Raw genomic sequence first — 7,597 nt, 5'->3', positions numbered from 1 at the left:
GGCTGGTCTCGAACTCCTGACCTCAGGTGATCTACCCGCCTCAGCCTCCCAAAATGCTGGGATTACAGGTGTGAGCCACTGTGCCTGGCATCACATATTAATTTTTAGAGGACATAATTCAACCCATAGCAATAGCCTTCAGTCTTTTTCCAGGACGTTCTTATGGTTTTGTTGTTGTTAGTTCTTGAAATTCATGCTTTCTTACAGCTTCTATAGATTCCCCAGGTTTGATTCTGAAAGAGAGAGCCAGTGACCTGTATTAGCTAGTCATCTTGTCAGGAAACTGGATTCACACCCCTACCTAACTCCCCTTTTCTTATACCTCCCATCTTCTATTTCTCTTCATTATAGTTATCTCAAAATTTTGGCTTAAATCAGTAGAAGTAGACAGCGTTTACATCAGTAGGACTTTGTAAATATTGTTTATTACTGAGGCAAATGGTGTACTGTGGTATAACTTATGTTTCTTTCCTTTTTTTTTTTTTTGTTGAGGCGGAGTCTTGCTCTGTCACCTAGGCTGGAGTGCAGTGGCGCGATCTCAGCTCACTGCAAGCTCTGCCTCCCGGGTTCACACCATTCTCCTGCCTCAGCCTCCCGAGTAGCTGGGACTACAGGCGCCCACCACCACACCCGGCTAATTTTTTTTTTTTTGTATTTTGATAGAGACAGGGTTTCACCGTGTTAGCCAGGATGGTCTCGATCTCCTGACCTCGTGATCCACCCGTCTCAGCCTCCCAAAGTGCTGGGATTACAGGCGTGAGCCACCGCGCCCGGCCATAACTTACATTTCTTATTTTAAACATCTTTATATAGACCGGGTGCCATGGCTCAAGCCTGTAATCCCAGCACTTTGGGAGGCCGAGGCAGGCGGATCACCTGAGCTCAGGAAGGAGTTCGAGACTGGTCAACATGGTGAGACCCTGTCTCTAATAAAAATACAAAAAATTAGTCAGGTATGGTGGCAGGTACCTGTAATCCCAGCTACTCGGGAGCCTGAGGCAGGAGAATTGCTTGAACCCAGGAGGTGGAGGTTACAGTGAGCTGAGATCACACCACTGCACTCCAGCCTGGGCAAGAAGAGTGAAACTCTGTCTAAATAAATAAATAAATAAATATCTTTATGTGTATGTGTGTGTGTGGTGTTTTTTTTTGTTTTTGTTTTTTTTGTTTTTTTTTTTTGAGGTGGAGTCTCCCTCTGTCACCCAGGCTGGAGTGCAGTGAGGTGTTCTTGTCTCACTGCAACCTCCGCCTCTTGGTTTCGAGAGATTCTCCTGCCTCAGCCTCCTGAGTAGCTGAGACTACAGGTGCCCACCACCATGCCCAGATAATTTTTGTACTTTTAGTAGAGATGGGGTTTCACCATGTTGGCCATGGTTGGCCAGGCTGGTCTTGAACTCCTCACCTCAGGTGATCCACCCTCCTTGGCCTCCCAAAATGCTGGGATTACAGGTGTGAGCCACTGCACCCAGCCAAAATCTTTATATCTTTATTGCAATATAATTCTCACAACATATCATTCACTGTTTTTTTTTTTTTTTTTTTTTTTTTTTAATGTTTTTTTGAGATGGAGTCTCACTCTGCCACCCAGGCTGGAGTGCAGTGGTGTGATCACTGCTCACTGCAGCCTCCAACTCCTGGGCTCAAGTGACCCTCCCACTTTAGCCTCCCCAGTAGCTGGGACCACAGACATGCACCGCCACACCTGGCTAATTATTTTTATTTTTGATAGAGATAGGGTTTCATCATGTTGCCCAGGCTGATCTCAAACTCCTGAGCTTGGGTGATCACCCTTGGCCTCCCAAAGTTCTGGGATTACAGGCTTGAGGCATTGAGCATGGCCTCACTGGTTTTTAGTAATTTCACACCCTCACTGCAATCAATTTTAGAACATTTTCATCATCACCTCAAAGTGAAACCCCACACCCCTCAGCCTCACCCCCAATCCTCCTCTATGGATTTTTACCTATTCTGGATATTTCATATAAATGGAGTCATACAATATATGATCCTTTATGACTTCTTGCACTTAGCATAATGGTTTCAAGGTTCATACCTACGTTGTAGCCCTTTTTTTTTTTTTTTTTGGATAGTGGAGATGGGGTTTCACCATATTGGCCAGGTTCGTCTCAAACTCCTGACCTCAAATGATCCATTCCCCTCGGCCTCCCAAAGTCCCGGGATTACAGGTGTGAGCCACCAAGGCTGGCCTTTTTTGTACTTTTAGTAGAGACAGGGTTTTGCCACATTGGCCAGGCTGGTCTTGAACTCCCAACCTCAAGTGATCCACTCAGCCTCCCAAAGTGCTAGGGTTACAGGTGTAAGCCACTATGGCTGGCCATTTAAAAATTTTTTTTTTTTGTAGAGACTGGGATCTTGCTGTGTTGTCCAGGCTGGTCTCGAACTCCTGGGTTCAAGTGATCCTCCTGTCTGAGCCTCCCAAAATGCTGAGATTGCAGGCACGAGCCGCTGTACCCAGCCCGTTGTAGCACGTATTAGTACATACTTCATTCCTTTTTATTGCTAAATAGTATTCCATTGTATGGATTTAACAGCTTAAATTTATTCTTCTATCAGGTGATGAACATTTGGGTTGTTTTCAGTTTTTTGGTGATTCTAAATAATGCTGTTATGAACATTTTTGTACAAGGTTTTGTGTGGGCATGTATTTTCATTTCTCTTGGGTATATAATTAGAAGAGGAATTGCTGGATCATATGGTAACTCTGTGTTTAACAGTTTAAACAACCGCCAGACTCTTTTCAAAATTAGAAATTCTGGTCAGGCACAATGGCTCATGCCTGTAATCCCAGCACCTTGGGAGGCTGAGGCTGGTAGATCACTTGAGGTCAGGATTTTAAGACCAGCCTGGCCAACATGGTGAAAATCCGTCTCTACTAAAAATACAAAAATTAACCTGGCCTGGTAGCAGGCACCTGTAATCCCAGCTACTCAAGAGACTGAGGTAGAATTGCTTGATTACTTGAACCTGGGAGGCGGAGGTTGCAGTGAGCCAAGAATGTGCTACTGCATTCTAGCCTGGGTGACAGAGTGAGACATTATCTCGGGGGGAAAAAAAAAAGAAGCCTCCCTTTCATGTATCTAGCTCTATTTTTATTCATATACCCCATCGGATCTGTGAAATACTTGATCATAGGTTAGATGTGATGGCTCATGCCTATAATCCCAGCTCTTTGGGTGGCCAAAGCAGGAGAATAGATTGAGCCCAGGAGTTTGAGACCAGCTTCAGCAATACAAGGAAACCTCGTCTCTATAAAAAAATTAAAAAATTAGCTGAGCGTGATGGCACACACCTGTAGTCCCACTTACTTGGGAGGCTGAAGTAGGAGAATCACTTGAGCCCAGGAGGTAGACGTTGCAGTGAGCCAATATTGCACCACTGCACTCCAGCCGGTGTGACAAAGAAATACTTTGTCTTAAAAAACAAAAAACAAAACCCCAAAACCCAATCATATTTTTATTATTATTATTTTTGAGATAGAGTCTTGCTCTGTTGCCCAGCCTGGAGTGCAATGGCACAATCTTGGCTCACTGCAACCTCCGTCTCCCGGGTTAAAGTGATTCTCCTGCCTCCTGAGTAGCTGGTACTACCGGTGCCTGCCACCATGCCTGGCTAATTTTTGTATTTTTAGTAGAGACGGACTTTCACCATATTGGCCAGGCTGGTCTCGAACTCCTGACCTCAGATGATCTGCCAGCCTCAGCCTCCCAAGGTGCTGGGATTACGGGCGTGAGTCTTGTATTTATTGATTGATTAATTTATTTATTTGAGACGGAGTCTCGCTCTGTCGCCCAGGCTGGAGTGCAGTGGTGCGATCTCAGCTCACTGCAAGCTCTGCCTCCCGGGTTCATGCCATTCTCCTGCCTCAGCCTCCAGAGTAGCTGGGACTACAGGCGCCTGCCACCATGGCCCAGCTAATTTTTTGTATTTTTAGTAGAGATGGGGTTTCACCGTGTTAGCCAGGATGGTCTCCATCTCCTGACCTCTTGATCCACCCACCTTGGCCTCCTAAAGTGCTGGGATTACAGGCGTGAGCCACCACACTTGGCCGAGTCTTGTATTTATTTTATAATCAATCTCACACACACGTTTTTTTCTCCCTCTCCCTCACATACCCTGTTTTCTCTTTTTAGACATTGGACTATGAATTAGACATTGGACTGTTTGGCTTAATTTTCTAATTTTCTTATTTCCTGTCTCCATCTCTGCTGGTTCTTGTTCTTGGTATCTTGTTTCTTATTTGTTTGGAATTTTTGACCACACTTTATTTTTCTTGAAACTGTATCTGTGGAAATTCCCTGAGGCCTAGATTAAAGATGAGTTCATCCAGAAAGGATCTGCATTGCTTCTGCTGGGTTCTTGGTGTTACTGTCCATCCAAAACCCCTTGACATTCTCGCCGTTTTCTTTTTAGGATCAACAAACAGTTTAGGCAGAAACACCACAGCCTGTGGTGATACATTCTCTGCAAATATTTAAAAGAAAACAAATAAAAGAACTCCAGCAGGCACCTAGGTTCCAGACAAACGACTTTCCATGGAGGGCCCTAGGGGCAGTTTGGGTTCTAGTATCTTTTTAATTTATTCTTACATGAGGATGTAGTCCTTTGGGGTTCTGACTTTATGGTAAGGGCTTTCTATTAGATTTCCAACCTTGGGTAAGCCCTGCGCTTTATTTCCTGTGCCACAGTGGTAGCCTGTGAGGTGCTATACTCAAATTAAACTTGATAGCAAATACCCTCAAGGCAAAATAGTCTTTGGGACTCAGCAACTTCCCCGTTTACTGGCTTTCACTTAGTTTTTCGTGTTTAAATAGTCTTTAGTTTCAGGCCAACTCATAAATAGATTTTATCTATAGAAGAATAAAGAAGAATAAAATAGGAGGATTAACTCTATCTGATGCTTACTAATATATTGTTGCAGTAATCAAGATAGTGTGGTATTGGTGGGAGGACAGACACATAGATCGATGGCACTAATGAGAGAATGCAGAAATAGACCCCTACAAATACGCATATCTGATTTTTTTTTTTTTTTTTTTTTTGAGACCTAGTCTTGCTCTGTCACCAGGCTGGAGTGCAGTAGTGCAATCTCGGCTCACTGCAACCTCTGCCTCCCAGCGATTCTCCTGCCTCAGCCGACCAAGTAGCTGGGACTACAGGCACGCGCCACCACGCCCAGCTAATTTTTGTACTTTTAGTAGAGATGGGGTTTCACCATGTTGGCCAGGATAGTCTCAATCTCTTGTCCTCGTGACCCACCTGCCTCGGCCTCCCAAAGTGCTGGGATTACAGGAGTGAGCCACTGCGCCCGGCCCACACATCTGATTTTTGACAAAGGTGCAAAAACAATGCAACGGAGGAAGGATTGGTTTCTCAACGAATGGTCCTGGAGAGCAGTTGGATATTCATAGGCAAAAAAAAAAAATTTTTAAATTGAACATCTATCTAAATAAACATCAGACCTTATTAAATTGGACCTTATCAAAGTTAAAAACTTTTGCTCTATAAACGACTATTATAAAATATTATTTTTATTTATTTATTTTTTTGAGATGGAGTTTTTCACTCTTGTTGCCTAGGCTGGAATGCAATGGTGCGATCTCAGCTCACTGCAACCTATACCTCCCCAGTTCAAGCAATTCTCCTGCCTCAACCTCCCAAGTGGCTGGGATTACAGGGACCTGCCACCACGCCTGGCTAATTTTTTGTATTTTTAGTAGAGATGGGGTTTCACCATATTGTCAGACTGGTCTCGAACTCCTGACCTCAGGTGATCCACCTGGCGCAGCCTCCCAAAGTGCTGGGAGCCGCTGGGTGAGCCACTGCGCCCAGCCTATGTGTTTTTGTTTGTTTGTTTGTTTTTTGTTGTTTTTTTTTTTGAGACAGAGTCTCTCTGTCACCCAGGCTGGAGTGCGGTGGTACAATCTCAGCTCAATGCAAACTCTGCCTCCTGGGATCAAGTGATTCTCCTGCTTCAGTCTCCCAAGTAGCTGGGATTACAGGCACCCACCACCACACCTGACTAATTTTTGTATTTTTAGTAGAGATGGGGTTTCGCCATGTTGGCCAGGCTGATTTTGAACTCCTGACCTCAGGTGATCCACATGCCTCAACCTCCCAAAGTGCCAGGATTACAGGCATGAGCCATAGTGCCTGGCCAAGACAATGTGAAGAGGATTAAGAAACAAATGACAGACTTGGAGAAACCATAAATTGGACAAAGTACTTTTTTCTTTTTTTGAGACGCAGTCTGGCTCTGTTGCCCAGGATGGAGTGCAGTGGCAAGATCTCGGCTCACTGCAGCCTCCGTCTCCCGGGTTCAAGTGATCCTCCTGCTTCAGTCTCCCGAGTAGCTGGGACTACAGGTGCCCATGCCCAGCTTATTTTTGTATTTTTAGTAGAGACGGGATTTTGCTGTGTTAGCCAGGCCATTCTCAAACTCCTGGCTTCAAGTGATCTGCCCTCCTTGGCCTCCCACATTGCTGGGATTACAGGTGTGAGTTACCGCGCCTGGCCCTTTTTCTTTTCTTTTGGCGATAGGGTCTCATTTTGTCGTCCAGGTGGGAGTGCAGTGCCGTGATCTCGGCTCACTACAACCTGAACATCTGGGCTCAAGCTATCCTTCCGCCTCAGGCCCCCAAGTAGCTCGGACTACAGGAGTGAGCCTCAGCACCTGGCCCCATTCTTTCTGTCTTTGGGGGCTTATAAATTTTTGCAAACTTTTCCAAATTGTCATTTTTTTCCCCCCTAACTAGCCATTTTGATGTGGTTTCAGGAGGAGAATGGGATAAACACATATGATGAAGGAATTATGTTTCCAAGAGCAATTGTTTAAGGCTTTTCAGAAGACCTGCGACATTTGGATAGATAACTTTCGTGGATTTTTAGAGAATGGACGTGAAGGATGGCAAGACTGGAAGCAGAATGATATATCATTGATCTTAGGAGGCACTTGGTTTTTTTTTTTTGCTTTTGTGTGTGTGTGTGTGTGTGTGTGTGTTTCATTTTAATATCTTCTAACTGGGATGCTTCACTTTAGCGATTAGTCAGACAGCAGTCAAACTATATTTGTCATACCTGCTCATGAGCATCAAAGCTTGCCAAATGGATGTCTGAGGCTTGGAAGAAAACTCTAGAGCCTGGAGAGGCACAGTCTTAGGAAATGCTGCATCACCAAAGCCCTTATGACATGCACAGAGGACTACATTGCGTAGAAATTCGTGGACATCCAAGACTGAGTCAAAAAAATGAATCCCTAACAATCAGTTTCTGAATGTGAAGTTTTAGGGATAGTTACCATGTTATTGTTTTCTATTTCCCTTTTTATGCATGCACAAGAGTGAAATATGATAGAAATCGGTATGTATATACATCTGTATTTTCAATACATGTAAAGCAAAAATGCTAAGTGGTAAGGAAAGCATTTGTCGCAGATAATTTGCAACCTTTTTTTTTTTGGAAACAGGGTCTTGCTCTGTTGCCCAGGCCAGAGTGCAGTGGCCTGATCTCGGCTCACTGCAACCGCTGGCTCCCAGGTTCAAGCGATTCTCTTGTCTCGGCCTCCCCAGTAGCTGGGATT

The sequence above is a fragment of the Chlorocebus sabaeus genome, chromosome 11, assembly GCF_047675955.1.
Source record: "Chlorocebus sabaeus isolate Y175 chromosome 11, mChlSab1.0.hap1, whole genome shotgun sequence".
Lineage (NCBI taxonomy): Eukaryota > Metazoa > Chordata > Mammalia > Primates > Cercopithecidae > Chlorocebus > Chlorocebus sabaeus.
This window is presented reverse-complemented; position numbering follows the sequence as displayed.